Source organism: Rhinatrema bivittatum, chromosome 7 (genome assembly GCF_901001135.1).
Source record: "Rhinatrema bivittatum chromosome 7, aRhiBiv1.1, whole genome shotgun sequence".
Lineage (NCBI taxonomy): Eukaryota > Metazoa > Chordata > Amphibia > Gymnophiona > Rhinatrematidae > Rhinatrema > Rhinatrema bivittatum.
In genome coordinates this window covers 238,220,267-238,238,962 of record NC_042621.1, presented here as the reverse complement: position 1 = coordinate 238,238,962, position 18,696 = coordinate 238,220,267, and the positions used below count along the sequence as shown (strand labels likewise).

The window sequence follows — 18,696 nt, the reverse complement described above, 5'->3', positions numbered from 1 at the left end:
AAAGAACGCTCCATATTTATTGCTGGACCCATTCTGTGGAATACCATGCCCCCTGATCTACAACAAGAAGCATGCCCCAAAAAATTCAAACAAAGACTCAAAACATGGCTGCTCATACAAGCCTACAGAAACAACATGTAACCCACTTCCTCCCTCCCTCTTCGATCATAATCTTAAGTAGACTCTTCCCCTTGCTTTCAGTGACCTCCTGACCCTATGGAAGATATTTACCCTACCCTCCTTATCCCAAATCTAACTTTTTACCTTCCACTATACTGTAATTTGTGATCCTCCATAATGTAAATTCTCTCAGCACCTGCAATCAATGATTTTATTATATTACTGCAACCTTTATGATCTTTGAAATTTGTTACAACTTGCTAATCCCTTTATCTTCACATGATTGATTGGTGAGACCGTCCCGAATCGACTTTTATTACCAATTTACTATAATTTGCTATCTTTCTTCCATAATCCCCTCCCATATAGTTTCAACAACTTGTTGTTCGCCTGTTATAATTCCCATGTCATAGTTTAAATACCTCTCCCCTCCCCCCGTTCCAAATGTGTTCATTGTAAAGCTCTGTTACGCTGCATTACTAACGAATGTTGGAATATAAAAATGTTAAATAAAATAAATAAATAAATAAATAAATGTTATAAAATTGGGCATACATGTGTGCACGCTGGGTGGCTCTCGCACATGTATGCCTGCACATAAGTATGAAAATTTATCCCAATCTGTCTTTCCCCATTCCTAAATGGTATAATCCTTATCTAGTCTTTGGAACTAACAGGATCCCTACATATGTTTAGTATTTTTTTCAAGGTTGGTACTACTGTCCATTCTTCTTCTTCTGACTAGAATTGTTAGGCTGCTTCATCTATTGGTCTCTAACTATATCTTACTATTCTAATATGCCGTACCCCATCTTGGGTTAATTTCTTATTCAAAAAGCCAAGACAAAATTCCAAATTAATAAATAATTTGTATATGTGTCTGTGTATATACATACATCTTATAGCAGTATATAACTGTTTTATAATATTATTAATAGTCTATTTCTTTCAACCTCACATCTCAAAATGCATGTTTTAGTTAACGAGAAATCCTTCTATGAGGAACATTTATTGTTAGTACCCTGTCTAGTGAAGCTCCAAGCCTAAAGCGAGACCTTTAATCTGGCCATTATCCTAGACTAGACTAGGAATTCAGTGGTGTTTCTTTAAAGTCAGGAGAGTTCTGGAGGACTGGAGTGAGTCAGATGTGGCTCATCTTCACAAAAATGGAAGGAAGGAAGATGCTGGGAACTACAGGCCAGTTAGTCTCACCCAATGATAAGCAACTCTGGTCCTAGAGTGTCACAAGCTGGTCAGGTTTTCAGGATAGCCGCAATGAATTTGCATGCAATGGAGGTAGTACATTCAAATGCATCTTCTGAATATTTAGTGTGGCTATCTTGAATATTTATTTATTTACAATCACTTATACACTACAGTATCATAGTACAGCAATCAGAAATATCTGATTGGCCTGCAGAACTGAAGGACTGGAGTTGCCTGTTCCTGGTCTGACCTCTTTGGTGAGCAAATTTAATAAAATTGCTTCTAAAACAAAGGATAGTGTAGTTTCTGAAATCCAGTAGATTACAAGATCTGAGGCAGCACGGTTTCACTAGAGATAGGTCTTAGATGAATCTGATCAATTTGTTGACTGGATGACCAAAGAGTTGATCAAGAAAGAGCATTAGGTGTAATTACTTGGATTTCAGTAAGGTCTTTGACACTATTTCACATATATGACTGATAAATAAACTGAGTTCCCTTGGTATGGGCTCTAAAGTGAATGACTGAATGGGTTAGAAGCTGGTTGAGTTAGAGGTGATTAATGGTAATGGTAAATGGAATACATTCCAAGCAGAGGACCACGTTACTAATGATGTGCTGCAGGGATTGGTCTTTTTTTGTTTTAATGCAACATTTTTGTTAGCAAGAATGCTGATGGACTATCAGGAAAGGTTTGTTTGTGGAAGATTTAAAAATCTGCAACAAAGTAGGTAGGATAGTATAGAAAACATAAGGAGGTGTATAGAAAAACTTGAGGAATGATCTAGAGTTTGGCAGCTAAGAGCTAATTTCTAAAAAATTCGGGGTCATATATTTGAGCTGCAAAAACTCAAGGGAATGGTACAGAATAGGGACTGAAATTTTTCTAAGCATGAAACAAGAGCAGGATCTGGGAATGGTCATATCTGATGATCTCATGGTAACCAAACAGGTGGATAAGGCAATGGCAAAAACCATAAAAATCCTTGGGTGTATAGGGAGAGGAATGGTCAAAAAAAAGAAGGAAATGATATTGCCCCTGTATAAGTCCTTGGTGAGACCTCATTTGGAATGCTGTGTATAATTCTGGAGACTTCACCTTCAAAAGGATATAAACTGGTTGGATTTGGTCCTGGAAGTGGCTACTAAAATGGTCGATGGTCTTCATTATAAAGCAAATATGGACAGATTTAAAGATTTAAACATGTATACCCTAGAGGCAAGGTAGGATTGGGGAGATATGATAGAGGCATTTAAATAATTCCAAGGTATCAAACAGGAGATAGCTCTCTTTCAACATGGGGCTCTGGATGAGGTGTCATGGGATGTGGATGAAAGGGAATAGTCTTGGGAGTAATCTAATAAATATTTCTTTATAGGAAGGATGGTGGATGCATGGAACAGCCTTTCAGTGGAGGTGGTGGAGGCAAGATTGGAATCTAAATTCAAGAAAGCATGATCCGAGCACAGAATGGGGTAGATTTTAATAAAGTACGCCCACACATACTTTTGTTCGCACACCAGGCGTGAACAAGAGTACGCCGGATTTTAATAGATACGCGCGTAGCCACACGTATCCTTTAAAATCCAGGGTCAGCGCGCGCAAGACTGTGCAAAATCAGCAGCCTGTGTGCGTCGAGCCGCGCAGCCTGCCTCCGTTCCCTCCGAGGCCGATCCGAAATTGGACAGGCCTCGGAGGGAACTTTCCTTCCACCCCCCCCCGCACCTTCCCCTCCCTTCCCCTCCCTTCCCCTACCTAACCCACTCCCCCAGCCCTATTTAAACCCCTTTACCTTTGTTTGAAGAGTTACGCCTGCCTTGGGCAGGCGTAACTTGCGCGCGCCGGCTGCGTGATTCCCCGGCCCGGGAGCAGTTTCGGAGGCCTCGACCACGACCCCGAAATGCACCCAGGCCGGAACCACGCCTGCGGCCCCGCCCCCGGATGACGCACCGCCGCAACATGCCCCCCCGACATGCCCCCGACACGCATCTCCAGGAAAGCCCCGGGACTTACGTGCGTCCCGGGGCTTGTGCGCGCCGCCGAGCCTATTCAACATAGGCTCGGCGCACGCAGGGAAAACTTGGGGCAGGTTTTTGGGGGGTACACGTGTATCTTTTGCTCGTACCCCTTTGAAAATCTGCCCCAATATCTCTAAAGGAGTGATAGGCATTGCAGATCTGAGCAGTTGGTGTGGATAGGCAGAGAAGTTTGGCTGTCTGGTCTTTGATAGTTCAGGAGAGAATTACTGCCATTAAAAGATAGAAAGGGTTTATTTTAGAGTTTCTCCTCCTGTACGGCTCCAAGATATTAAAACATTGCAGATCTAACTCTTCTTTTATGCACCAGATCAGCATAAAGGAAGTGCTAGCTCCACGAGTTTTGAATAACAAGGGCTAGCACAGGAGGAGGAGAAGCAGCTGAACGGGCTCCATCCTGCTCCCGCTTCTTTTCTTTTCCGCTGTTGGGATTGGGTCCACCGGCTGCCACCTGGGCCACTTCTTTTCTTCTTGTATATTCATTGAGGAGGCACTGGCAACAGTGGAAGAGTAAGACAGGCACCGGTGAGGCTGCTGATGTGAGTGTGTGCATGTGAGTGTGTGTGCGTGTAAGAGAGCATGGGAGCCTGCCTGAGTTTTGTGTGTGTGTGAGCAAGAAAGTCTACCTGGGTTTTGTGTGTGTGTGTGTGTGAGAAAGAGAAAGAGAGAGAAAAAGAGGGCATAGGAGCCTGCCTGGGTTGTGTATGTGTGTGTGTGTGTGTGTGTGTGTGAGAGAGAGAGAGAGAGATTGGAAGCCTGCCTAGGTTGTGTGTTTGTTTATTAGAAAGCATTGGAGTCTGCCTGGGTTAAGTATGAGAGAGCATAGGAACCTGCCTGGGGGGTGTATGAGGGAGAGAGAATGGGAGCCTGCTTAGGTTGTGTATGTATGTGTGTCAGAGAGCATTGGAGCCTGACTGGGTTATGTGGGGGTGCGAGCATGGGAGCTTGCTTGGGTTATGTGTGCATGTGAGTGTAACTCCACCCCAGTGTACTTGTCCTGCATGGGTGGGGCAATAAAAGTATTTATAAGTTCTTTGAGGCAGGAACCCTGATTAGCTCTTTTCTTTTTCCGTTTCCCCAGAGTGTGGGTCCTTTGGCTCGGGGGGAAAGAGTGCCTTTCATGTCCCAGTGCAGGGAAGACTAATTTCCTCTTGGTTATCACTGGGAGAGGGGTCATTTCTCTTCCTGTGTGTTGCGTGTCCAAATAAAGATGCTAGACACACTGGATTAGAGTCCAAATTTAAATTTACTGAATAAGATAGTTGCAGGTGGCACAATAAATATGGTTCCAGCACCACAGTCTTTTCTCTTCTCAATTAAAACTTTTTTCTGCTCTGTGCAGGAATGTTTCACAGGGCAAGGGATCCTATCACCCTCCTGAGTTGGGTGAGATGAAAGTCTAGATGGGCAGGGCATCCTTTAAGCTGGGCAGGAAAATCCTTTCCATGGATGTCCAAAAATCCTGGCCTTGCACAGAGAGTACTGTCTTGTCTCTCCCCAGCTGCTGAAGATTCTGAATTGGTGTCCTCTGACTTCTTTACATTTCTTGTACTTATGGTTAGCAGGTTCTTTCACTTCTTTAGATTTATCTCAGACTCTCACTTTCTTCTGGGTTCCTTATGGGAGGGATCCCTGGAAACAGGTTATCTTGCCCTGTACTACTGCAGGAAGGAAGAGGCAGCCAAACAATCTACCTTCCTGGATGTCTAATTTAATATTCTCTTCCCTTAAACAAGGATAACACCTGAGTCACCCCCTTGCAGTGGGTCACCACCTCAGATGGGCAGGTCTTCCCTAACCCTGGGCATCCCCAACACAGGGTTTCCCATTCCCTGAGTCCAGGAAAGGTCCAGGTGTCCAGCAGCGCTCCTACCAAGAAAATCTCAAATCCCAAAAACATCCTGGTGGAGTATCCAAACCAGCTAGAGAGTAGACTGGCAGGAACGCCCTCTTGATCCTAGTCAGGAATCCCAGGCTGGGTTAGCCTGCTCCCTCCAACTGGGCCTGAAAGTAGAAGAAAAAAGTAAGTGCCTACCACTTCCTAACTTCAAAAAATTATACATGACTGTTTCCAGACCCTCAGGAGAGAGCTTCTATAAATCCTCCTAGGGGGATGGCCATTCTCAGGTCCTTAAAGGGAGGGATTGGATTTGAATGGGTCCTCCCCCCATCCACAAACCTATTCTATCTAGTGCTTCCCTCGGCATACTGGTAACCAAAGAATAGCTCTTCAGTACATGTGTGAGAGAGTTTTGGAGCCTGCCTGGGTTATGTGTGTGAGAGCATAGGAGTTTGCTTGGGTTATGTATGTATGTGTGTGAGAGAGCATGGGAACCTGCCTGTGTGTGTGTGAGAAAGAGAGAGAGAGAGAATGGAAGCCTGCCTAGGTTGTGCATATATGTGTGAGAGCATTACAGCCTGCCTGGGTTATGTGTGTGAGAGCGTGGGAGCTTGCCTGGGTTGTGTGTGCATGTGTGATAGAGGGCAGGAGCGCCTGCCTGAGTGTGTGTTTGTGTGTGTGAGAATAAGAATGCATCTACTAGTGGATCCCAACCTGCCAGCAGTCAAAGTGAAGAGGAAAACCCAGGCTACTGGTGGATCCCAACCACAGAAAAACTGGAGATGCCCAGGTATGTGTGAGAGAGGAAGCATATGTGTGAACATATAGCATACATTTGTGTGTGTGTGTAGATATATACGAAAGACAGGAGAAAGTTTGTGCATCCCAATCCCACTAATCCAGGACAATCTTAGGGGGACTAGAAATCAAAAGTTCCCAGGTATGGAAAGCAGAGATTTTTTTTATCCTTATTAGTTTTAATTATTGGGTGTTATTTGATGTCTGCTATTTTGATTTATTATTGATGTTTGGGAAATAATATAATTTTTATGAATTTTTAATTATTGGCTGTTATGCTAGTCATCCACTGTTTTGAAATATTCTTTTTATTAGTATGTTTTTACTATTATGATTGATTGTTTTGTATTCTTTGATTTTATTGTTTGAGGAATGGCGTTTCTATTTTTCCACTATTACTCTGCATACAGTCTGGTTTGTTGAGGTTTCTAGTTCATTTCTGTTTATACTTTATGGTCTTTATATTTGGTGAGAGTCTGTGTTCTGCATATGAGACTCAGGTTAGATATTCTGCTGCCATGTAGTTTATTTTTAAGGATGTCTAGAAGGCTGGCTTGTTCTGTTTTCCTAATAGCAGGTGTCTTGGTGCTTAGGGCCTGGAGTAATATTTGCAATATTGCCTTATCATAGTTAGGGATTTACTATTTCTGGCTGGCAGTTAGTACTCTTTTAGTATGGGAGGTTTACAAATATTGTAATTGTAATTCAGTTTATTCTTGGCTTTCTGAGGGCAGAGCCCATAGCCAACATGCATTACTATAGACCTAATACCATATGCATTCCAAGTGTGGTTTTTTTCAAGGTTGTGATAGTTGATGATATTTTTACCTCAGAGAACTGCACTCTTAATGACCTTTTTCATGTAAAATATTTTATTTTAAATGCATGATTTTTAATTTTGTATGAGGAGTGCAGGGGTGCACAGGCATGAGGTCGTAAAGTTTGCCCAGGGTGTCTAAATCCCTTGCACCGCTCTGGAGAGAGTTTGTCAAAGACCCCCACCATTCATTCATCTCCCACTTCTCCAAAGGAAAATGTTGGGGGGAAAGCTGGGAGGCAGGTCTTGGGGTTCTTGGGAGTGTGGCAGGTTTGCCAGCTTCCTCGCACCATTATCACTGGCTCTGTCTGCCACCCCTCTGGGAACGCTTTCCCTCTTCCGCAGCATTTGAAATCACCAGGGCCAGGGTACAAAGAGACCCCATCCTTGCCCTTCTTGATGATTTGACCTGTACTGTACCTTGAGGGGGAGGGGAAGGGGGGCACACTCTCATCCCTCACCTCAGGCAGCAGATTGCCTCGAGCTGCCCCTGTTTCAGAGGATACTGGCATGACAGGAAAGTTAGAATATCCTGATAGAAAGGCTGCAGTAAAGGTTGAAATAGCCCAGGCCCAGCTAGATTTAAATAAAGACAAAACAGGTATGAATGCTTTAAAGCTGTCTGTTTCAGCTGCTAATAATTAGGCTGTGAATACAAACAAAAATAGAAATGCAAATAAAAAAATGTTATTTAAAATGCCTGTATGCTAATGCCAGAAATCTGAAAAATAAGATTGGGAGTTAGAATGCATAGACATAATAGGCTTCTCAGAGACCTGGTAGAAGAAGGATAACCAATGGGACATGGTGATACCAGAGAACAAATAAAATCAACATGGCAGAGCAGATGAAATTGGTGGATGGCTGGCACTATATGATAAGAATGGCATATAGTCAAGCAGGATAAAAGGTCTTGTGGATAAAATTCCAAGGATGAGGACATGGACTGCTAACAGATTAGACAAGCTAATAAAATTGGCAACACAATTATAACGAGAGACTTCAATTACCCCACTATTAGAGATGTGTACATCTAAATTTTTTTTTGTTTCATTTTTTTTGGGAGGAAGGGTAGTTTCTTGTTTTTTTTTAATGTTTTTTTCAGTTTGGTTTGCTTCACAGACTAAAAAATAAACTAAATATCAAAAAAAGCCAAAACAATAAAAAAAAGTCTCTCCGAAATCTACAACCGTCCTCCTGTCCCTCCAAATCAATCGATTCCCCATCTTACCCCTCAATACACCTCAGGTCAAGCCAGAAGAAGGTACAGGTCGAGGATTATCATTCTCCCAGTTTGATGCCTGGTCCTTAGTTAGCTGACTAGATCCCTTTGAATATTTTCCTCATTCTTATTAAGCATCTTTCTGTCACTTTCATGTTTTTTTATTACATTTTATATAGTAAGATAGTTGATCTGCCCTATCTTTGATAGGGAGTAATATATGCACAGTTACTAGATTGTTAATTGCTTACTACATAGTCATGATATTAATGTACAATATGTTACTTTTCCTTCTTTCTTTCTTTTTTTTTAAACACAGGTAAAGCCAGCATCTTCATGTTGCTGTAGAGAATTAATGGAGGCTCTTTCCCTCTCCATTATAGGAAGAGCTACTGAAGGATAGCAGGGTTCTTCTTCATTGCCTGTATGAGTGATCAGGATATCACAAGGTGGATAAATGTGCCATGTCCTCTACACCCTCCCTGTGAGTAATGTTTGTATTGTCGATAGTTTGCATGGCTGTATGTGTTCGGATGTTACTTTATTTTCATGTTGTATTTCTTTTCTAAGGTAAGCGTCCATGAGTGTGTGAACAGTTTCTATGCATGATTCAGTTTGACTTTTATGGTGAGAACCATAATTTTGAGTTGTTGTTTGTGAAAGGTCTTTCTTGCACTTGAATTTGGTGTGGTGATGATGAGGTCCAAATTTAGCACATTATTTCCCAGCTAAGTTTGCCATGTAGCTGAAGAAACACAGGACCTGAATATCCTACTTATGTGACTACCCCTGACATAACCAGATAAGTTTTTAGTGTCCACACTACTGAATATCCCAACTAAGGGGGTCATTTTCTATCCCTATCACGCACGAAAAGGGACTTTTCGCGTGCGATAGCTAGATAGGGGTGGAGTCGAAGCGGCGTCGGGACTGGAAGAGGAGGAGTCGGGGCTTCGGAACTGGAAGAGAAGGAGTCGGTGGCACTATTGGGTGAGAAAGCCAGCAGCGATAACACCGCAGTGGTGCGATCGCTGCTGACTTTCCCAGGCCCGCCACCCCTGCTTCGCCCCCCCCCCCCCCCCCCCCCGGTCCCTCTTACCGCGTGATTCAGAAAGCCCTGAGATTTTAGAAAATCCAGGCCTAAGTTAGCCAAATACTATGGGGTACATATTCAAAAGCTATATAAACAGATAACGGGAAAGTTATCCGTCTAAATAGCTTAGCCGCATATATAAAAGGTTTATCTGGCTAGAATTTAGCTGGGTAAGCTGGGGGCGTTCCTGGTGCAGGAAGTAGGCATTCCGAGGAGGAGCAGAGTTAGCCGGTTAACTTAATATGTGAGTGATATCATCCGATGGCACCAACACAGACCCAGTTCTCAGAGCTCAGTAAGTCTTCCTGAGTGTGATTGTGAGTTGCCAGATGTGGTTGCTGCCTTGTGAGCCCCTCAGTCTTTCTTTGTCCAATCGACTAAATGAATGTGTTTCTCTCTCTCTAACAATTTTGACAATTTTGAACTTGTTATTTTTGGCCTTGTTTTTTCCTCAAATTTGAGATTGCAATACTGTTTTGCTTATCACTGCTTCATGAGCCCCTCAGTCTTTCTATAACATTTGTAGTCTGTGGGTTGCCCCAGAAGTGAGCAGCCTAGTCAGAGGCGGATTGTGGGAAAATAGTGGCCCGGGGGATTTTTCTCCATACTGGCCCATGGGTACCCATTTACACATACAATTTGCTGAGTCACCAAATACAGAATAAAGGGACCATAAAATATACACAGAAATGCACAGACAAACTGAATTGGAAATCACAACAAGTTACACTGTATGTAATGCAGCAATGGAAAAACAGAAAATACCATCATTCCTCATAAAACATCAAACAATAAAATCAAGAACTATAAAACATCACAATAGGAAAATCATACTAAAAATATATATTCAAAACTGCTGATGAATAGAACCTCCAGTAATTTAACTCACGGAAATTTTCAAAAATTTGTATATAACACCAATAAAATATTTCAAAAAGAACAGACATCAAATAAAGATTTTATTACATTTTATACAGTTAGATAGTTGATCTGTCCTATCTTTGATAGGGAGTAACGTATGCACAGTTTCTAGATTGTTCATTGTTCATTGTCCCCTTCTGTGGGAGCTCTTGATTTCCAGTCACCCTGATATTGTCGAGGATTGGGAGGTTATCCTCTCTCTCTCACACATACTCACATATCCATTCTCTCTCACACATACACTGTCACATACATACACATTCATGCTCTTATATCCACCATAACCTCTCACTCTCACTGACATTGACACAGTCTCAGGCTCTAAGACATTCTCTCCCCCTCCACACACAAACTCTTACTCCCTTGGATTTTCTCATACACACTCATGCTCTCACACTCACTGGCTCCCTCACATACACACAAATACACACACCCAGGCAAGCTCCCAGTCATTCTCACACGCACACATTGACCCCCAGGCAGGCTCCCATTCATTTTCACACCACTCCCTCCCCATTCCCCAGGCATGCACACATTCATTCTCACACACACAGACCCCCAGGCAGGCACCCATGCATTCACACACATACACCCCCTGTCAGAGTCCCATTCATACACATGCACACACTAAAGGCAGACCCCCCTCTCTTTTGCCAGCAACCTCGGAACCTCTCTCATTCCTCTGCTGCCACTGTCACTGCTGCCGCATGGCTATTGGGGATGCGCCGATTGCTGCTACTGACACTGAAACCCATCCTGCTGCCTCCTCTGTGCAGGCCCGGTGGGCTTCCACTTTCTCCATGCTGATCTCGTACATTGTGTGATCCGCATAGAGAAAGTGCTGTTCTTGCACATTCCCAAAGATTACATGTGCCAATCACTAAAAAGTATTTTTTTTTTTTTTACCTTTGCTGTCTGATCTTAGTTTTCTAATTGGTTGGTCACAGGCTTTTTTTTCCCACCTTCCCTTTCTTATTTATTTTGCCAATTCCTTTTATATTGTCTTTTTTTCTGTTTCTTTTCTCTCCATCTTCTTCCCTCAAACACACAGTCAGGTTCTCATTCTCACATGCATTTCTCTCTCTCACACACACACAGGCTCTCACTGTCACATGCTCTCTCATCTAAAATCATTCATACACACAGTCTCTCACTGGCACATGCTGCCTGACTCTCACACACACAGGCTCTCTCTCACTCCCACATGCTGTCTTGCTCAAGCACAGGCTCTTACTGTCACATGCTGTCTATCTCATACACACAGAGGCTCTCACATGCTGTCTCTGCAAACATTCAGGTCCTCACTCTCACACACAATCTCTCAACTCATCTCATACATGCACACATACACACACACACACACACACACACTCTACAGACCCTCAGCCTCTCTTTCACCTCTGGGCCTCATCTTCGCGGGTCGCCGCAGGATGGGCTCTGCAGCGGCCCTGATCTTCTCGGGCCGCAGCGGCCCTGATACTGGGCCTCTTCCTTTTCTCGGGCTGCTGCGACTTGGGATTTGCGGCGGCCCATAAGTGTTGCTCCTCTTCTGCACGCACTGATGCTCCTCCTCCTTCCTGCCCACGTGGCTCCGGCAACGTTTACTTCCGGGGCCGCACAGGCAGGAAGGAGGAGGAGCATCAGTGCGTTTAAACACGATCTTTTTCTTCGGGCCGTGGTGACGTGAGCCTCACCACGGCCCTGCCGATCTGCCTGTCGCAGCCCCGCATGAGCCTCTCTGCGCCCGGGGGCATTGGCTCCCCTCGGGATACCACTGCTCACGGCGCCCCAGGCTCAGGCCTAGTGCTTCCACCGGCCCTGCCAGCAGGTTTCTCTTCGGGCCACAGCGCCAGCAGACCCTCTTCTTGTCTTTGGCCAGGAAGTTTTAAAAAAAAAAATCACGTGATGGGAGCGACCGGCCCACCGGGGGAAGCCCGATCCCCCGATAGGCCAATCCGCCCCTGAGCCTAGTCCCAAGAGAGTCGAATCCCTACAGCTGTCAGTAGATAGACTTCAGCCTAGGCCAGCCACCTCCCCTTCAGGTTGAACCCTCCGGTGCTGGTGCCCAGCGAAGCACAAAAATTGGAGTAGCCCCGAAATGAGCAAGAAGTGAGAGGCTTATCACAGGATAAAGAACAGAAGGGGGAGGAGTCAAGATGGTGGCGCACTAGCTGCAAGGCTCGGAATGCTGTCCGAGTTTTCTTCTGATATTTTTCACCTTTTGTAAGAAATGGCTCCGAAGCAAAAAGGCAGGGTCAGGGTGTACCCCGCGATCTCCCCTTACCTCCAGGACAGCGGATCATCACTGAACTTGCAGCAGGCTATCCAAAAGTGGAGGAGCGTTGCCCCGCTGAGTCGTCCGCAGCAGGAGCAGTGGCCTATTCTAGGGAGACCACCTTAAGCCCTCCAGATTCGCAAACACCCCCAGCGCCGATACCCAAGAAGTTCTCGAGTCCAGTGAGTGCTGAATTAGACCTGATGAGTTCAATTCAAGCATGTGCGGGAGTCGCCGTAGGAACCAGGAGTGGAGAGCAAGGCCTGGATGGAGGAGGAGTGGCTGAAAGGCAAACTGTTGGCGAACCTGTAGGAGAGATTGTTTCCCCTAATGTCTTGTTGGGTACTATGTCTGAGCAGAATTCACTAGAGCCAGGAACCTTGAGTGCCATCTTCATTAAACCAACAACAGTGACATTGGACTCACTGTGGGATTTGGTAGCCAAACTGGGCATGGTACTGCAAAATTATTCCCAGCAACAAAATGTAATTTCCACTAAGATTGATACTACAACCCAGGATTTAAACTCCAAGTTTATGGAACAGCAACAGAGAATTCAAGCACTTGAGGATAAAGACAAGAAGATACAAGAAATGCAGTCAGCTTTGATACAAGAGAGACAAATAATGAGCAGGAAAATGGAACAAATAGAGAATAAGCTGAGACACCTAAATTTAAGTTTCCTAAATTTTCCTAAGGTGTTAGAAGAGCAGCCAAGATTAACACTCCGCAAGTACTTAACTGATGTGCTGCACATTGCCCCAGAAAATATTCCTGTGTTTAATTGAGTGTATTTCTTACCTTATGCAAGAACCAGAGAAAATGCTGCTTCTCAATCTATTGATATGGAAAATCTAACCATATTTTTAGAAACCTCAACACCTGAAATAATAGAAAGATCATCTTTTCTTGTCTCCTTTATATATGAGCAGGATGTAACTCTGATAATGAGAAATTATTTTCAGAATATGGGAGTAGAATTCCTGGGGAAAGCAGTTCAGATTTTCCCAGATTTGGCAAAAGTGACCCAGGAGAGGAGGAGAGGGTTCCTAGCATTGAGACAGGAAGCCTGCTCTTTGGGCACTAATTTAATGCTTAGATATCCCTGTAGATGTTTTTTCAGATTGGAAAATATTACCTATGTGTTTTTTGTTCCAGAACAGTTGAAATTATTGCTAGAAAATAGGAAGAGATTACTGCCCATTCCCTCTGTCCAAGATAGTCCTATTAGCGAGTAAAGACGTGGGATAGCTTAGAGGTACACTATGGCTTTCCTCTGATTTTATTTCTTCTTTTTGTTCTCCTCTAATTTGTGTACTCCTCCCTTCAAATTTTGGGGACTAATTATAAATATTGTTTCCTGTTAAACAGAAGCTATTAAAGCAGAAATGTTACTAATTTAAATTTCTTGTTTATGTACAAAGTGTATCTCCTTTGTAATTTCTATTAAAGTCAATAAAGAGGAAAACAAAAAAAGAACAGAAATAACCAGAAATCCAGGAAGCCAGGAAGGTGCACAACTGGAGTGCTGGATATAGAAGCTGAATGTAGATGCTGATGAAATTGAAGTCTTCTGGAATCAGAAGTGGAGCCAGAGTACGAAGACCAAAAGGTAGGACCAAGCTCTGGCAACTGACTGTTGAGAGTGCCTCAGTATAAGCACAGGCCTATACAGGAAATAAGATGGCTGCCATGAGGAAGTGAGGAGCACAGAGCTGGGAGGACTAGACAGACAGTTCCAGTGGCTTACAGCACCATCTTTAGGCCAGAGAAGCACTTGGCAATGGATCCTCATACTTTCTTTGTCCGTGCTACTGAATGAACATGTTTCTCATTCTCTCTCTCTAAAAATTTGGACCTTGTTATTTTTGGCCTTATTTTTGCCTCAAATTTGAGATTGCAATTATTTTTTCTTTATCATTGCCTCTGCAGCCCCTCAACATAACTTGTCAGTTCTACAAAAAATTTATAAAGCGATTCGTGAAAAAATAAAATAAAGAAACTAGCTGCAGTTAAAGGGTTTAAGGCCTGCAGGTGTGGGTGTCATATGTCCATAACAGACACTCGTTCTGTCTGCTATCACTGCCTGGGCCCAGATCATGATGTCACAGTTATGACTGGATGTCCCCATGGGGGCATCAGTACCATACCTTGAACATGAAGGCCCTAAAGTAGATGCCGTCAGGTAAGATCTGAAGCCTCAGCGCAAGGGCAGACAGTGGAGATGTTCCTCCTCCTGGAGTAGGCATCTTCAGACTCTTGGCTGCAGAAGAAACATCAGTTGAGTTTGGATTTGACTTCTTCTTTCTCTCACAAGTCAGGAAAGGCTTTCCCCAACCTGTGACACCAGTTCTCGGATCCTCCACAGTTCCAAGGCATGGAAGTAAATGGCACTGGATGTGGTGCTGAGAAGAGCACCTAAACAGCATGATGGATCCCTCCAGGGTTGCCTCCCTTAGTACTGAAGAAGCCAGTACCATCAGTAGAGCTGGGGCAGAGCTCTCCTTGACATTGAGATGATAAATAGATTCCTTGGTGCAAGTATCCTCATCTTTTCTGGCATGGAAGATCCCTGTCATGCAAGCCATTTTTTTTAACTGAACCTGGTGCTGTCCAGGGCACAATCCATCTCATCAGTATACAGCATACTGGCACACCCCAGACGTAATTAGCCCACCTTGGTATATGATGCCATGGTGCCTTCAATCTACTTGGAGTGGAGTGCCTTGTTGAGAAGGGACAGGCATTTTTTGAATTTGAAAGGTAGGGCCTTGGTGCAGAGAATGGCCTTACCAATGCTGATGGTTAATCGTGATGCCGGTCAACTGGAGACATCAGTGCTACTGGCGTGGAGTATATAAGAATCCACTGTTTCTGCAGTTGCAACCCACGCATCCCCAAGTTCCTATTCAGTGCTACCTGTGGCAACAGCCCCTCAGTGAAGATACAATGATATGGGTATCTGAAGATGTCTTTCCTCCATCTCCAGTGCAAATGGTTCCTCAGTCAGTTGGAGCCAACTCATCAGAGCTGGTGAAAACATTTTGCCTCCTTAAGTCTTGAAGTCTAGCGAGGGAAGTTGGAGCCTCTCCTATCCAGGATGGAGGAAGTTTTACTGCTCAGTGAAGCCCCACAGAATCTGCAGGAGGTTCAGTCCTTGCCTCAGTGACTGCTGGTTGTAGGAATGAATCCCTATACTCAGGTGGTAGATTCTTTTCCTCCATAGTAGTCTCTTCATGGATTGAGAGGGAAAGAAATGGGTTCATATCAATCTGAGCTCCTACTGGTTCTTTCTTGCTTGGATCAGCAGAGGTCTTCTCTTTGATCCCTCTCCTCCGGGTCCTGGTTGAGCGTCTCTCCATAGTCAAGTGAGGAGCATTCTACGGGGATTCCTTTAGGTCCCCTGCTGAATTTGCCTCAGAATATATCTCCTCAATAAGATCTCAGTTGTTCTAATTTTCTGGACTAGTTAGTGTAGACATTGTCCATCAATGTGGGGAAGGTACAAGAATCAAGAATAGGTATTATCAACTTGTTGCATTTTCTGCATCTTCTGGCAAACTCCACACATATCCCAATACATAGCTTCCTCAAAGATCAGTAAGTAGGGATGTGGCAGACTCTGATAATTTCTGGGAACCCCAAAAATTAATTTAAAGTACTGAGTTCAGGCCTCTTCCATTTTTTATGTAGTCCAGCTATCCCACCATTCTATTGTAGTGGAGTAGGCCTTGAAGTTTACTCTAACACACCTCCTGGAAAGGATCCAAAAGCATTGGATAAGACCATAAACACCTTGTTGGAATAGACCAAAGTTCATTTAGCCCAGCATTGTTACTATCTGAAGAGCCCTAACCTACATAGCCTCTCATTATAGGAGAGATATTCATCCCCTTTATCATTTTTGTCACCTCCCCTGCACCTTTTTTCATTCTACTATGTTTTTATTTTAGATGGGTGACCAGAACTGACTATGCACAATACTCAAGATGCGGTCCCACAATTGTTTGATATAACAACAATATAATATGTTTTATTCTCCATTTCTTTTCGGATCATTCCTATTTGGTTTTAGACATACTGAGCTGAGGATATCAATGTATTGTCCAAAATGACTCAAGGTCCTGTTCCTGAGTGGTGACCCTTAATATAGAACTCAGCATTGTGTACCTATGTGTATTCCTTTGCACTTTTTCACATTAAATTTAATCTGCCATTCAGATACCCAATCTCCTACTCTCACAAGATCCTTCTGCATTTATTTACAATCTGCTGCTATTTTAACAACTTTGAACAATTTCATGTCATCTGCAAATTTGATCACCTTGCTTGTTCCCTTTTTCAGATCATTTATGAATCTGTTAAACAGCACAGGTCTCAGTACCAATCCCTGTGGTGCTCTACTAATGACTTTTTTCTATTAGGAACACTGACCCATTTAGTCTTGCTCTCCTGCTCTCTGTTTCCTGTCTTAACCAGTTTGCAATCCACAGTAAGACTCTGCCTCCTATCCCATGTCTTTTCAATTTCCTGAAGAGTCTCCAATGGGGAACTTTGTCAAATGTCTTCTGAAAATCCAAATACACTATATAAACTGGCTCATCTTTATCTACATGTTATTTACACCTTCAAAAAAATCTAAAAGATTCCCCTTAGCTAAAACCATGTTGGCTCTTTCCCATTTAGCCATGTCTATCTATATGGCCCAGTGATTTTGTTTTTAAGATAAATACTTCTGTTTTGTCCAGCACTGACATTAAGCTCACCAGGCTATAATTTCCCAGATCACCCCTGGAATCCTTTATAAAAATTGGCACCACATTGCCCAGTCTCCAGTCTTAGGGTATTGTGGCTATTTTCAACGATAAGTCACAGATTACTAGCAACAGGTTTATAATTTCATGTTTGAGTTCTTTCAGGACTCTGTGGTGGATGCCATCTGATCTTAGTGATTTGTTACTCTTTAGTTTGTCAATGTGATCTATTACATCCTTCATTATTACTAGGGATGTGAATCGTTTTTTGACGATTTAAAATATCGTCCAGTATATTTTAAATCATCAAAAATCGTTAGAGGCGCGATACAATAGGAATTCCCCCGATTTATCGTCAAAAATCGTAAATCAGGGGAGGGGGGAGGGGAAGGGGGAGGGCGGGAAAACCGGCACACTAAAACAACCCTAAAACCCACCCCGACCCTTTAAAATAAATCCCCCACCCTCCCGAACCCCCCCAAAATGTTTTAAATTACCTGGGTCCAGTGGGGGGGGTCCCGGTGTGATCTTCCACTCTCGGGCCACGGCTGCGTTAATAGAAATGGCGCCGGCGCCATTTTGGTTCCTGTCCCCCAACGTCACGAGCGCAGGAGATCGCTCCCGGACCCCCACTGGACCCCCAGGGACATTTGGCCAGCTTGGGGGGGCCTCCTGACCCCCACAAGACTTGCCAAAAGTCCAGCGGGGGTCCGGGAGCGACCTCATGCACTAGGGCCGTATTGCAAAATGGCGCCGGTCGTATGACCGTATTGCCGTATTGCAAAATGGCGCCGGCCATACGGAATTTGTTGCCAGAGGATGTGGTTAGTGCAGTTAGTATAGCGGTGTTTACAAAGGATTGGATAAGTTCTTGGAGGAGAAGTTCATTACCTGCTATTTAATTCACTTAGAGAATAGCCACTGCCATTAGCAATGGTAACATGGAATAGACTTAGTTTTTGGGTACTTGCCAGGTTCTTATGGCCTGGATTGGCCACTGTTGGAAACAGGATGCTGGGCTTGATGGACCCTTGGTCTGACCCAGTATGGCATTTTCTTATGTTCTTATGTTCTTATTGTACCTAATCAAACCAAATCACACTACCTCAACACCTTTCCAAGGTGAGTAACTGAACTGAACTTTTCAACCTTTTTACTTAGGTATACACTGCTCCTAGCTTCTGGCTACTTTTTCTTTTTTTTTTTTTTTTTTAATATACAAACACTCTAACTTCTGCTTACTAGCTGCTTTACAGACTGACTATTTAAAAAATACAAAAAGTCTAATTTCTGTCTATTCGCTGCCTTACTGACTATTAAAAGCACAAACACACTAAATAATATTCCCAAATAGTTAACTTTTCCCCAATACTTTTAAAAAAGATAATGTCCCAAGCAAAAACGTACTGATTCCTTTCAGCCACCAGCAAGATGATCCTCTCCTCTCAGTGCTCTGCACTTTGATATTATAGTGTTTTTAGTTAGTAAATTTTGTTTTTCAATTTCTTATAATGCTACACTGTTTTTACATGTCATTTTCTGCCCCTCATTCTGTCCTTTTCTGTTTGCAATAGAAGACTTCATATAGCCAGTGTCCATACTGTCACTACTAT

At 43.5% G+C, this 18,696-nt stretch overlaps 1 long non-coding RNA gene across 1 annotated transcript in view; it reads left to right on the top strand.

Annotated features, from left to right (window-relative positions):
• LOC115096274 overlaps positions 1-18,696 on the top strand; it is an 85,052-nt gene that overhangs the window by 64,577 nt on the left and 1,779 nt on the right. The window contains exon 2 of the long non-coding RNA XR_003858013.1: positions 8,360-8,524. This is a non-coding gene — a long non-coding RNA (uncharacterized LOC115096274). The remainder of the gene's footprint in view (positions 1-8,359; positions 8,525-18,696) is intronic.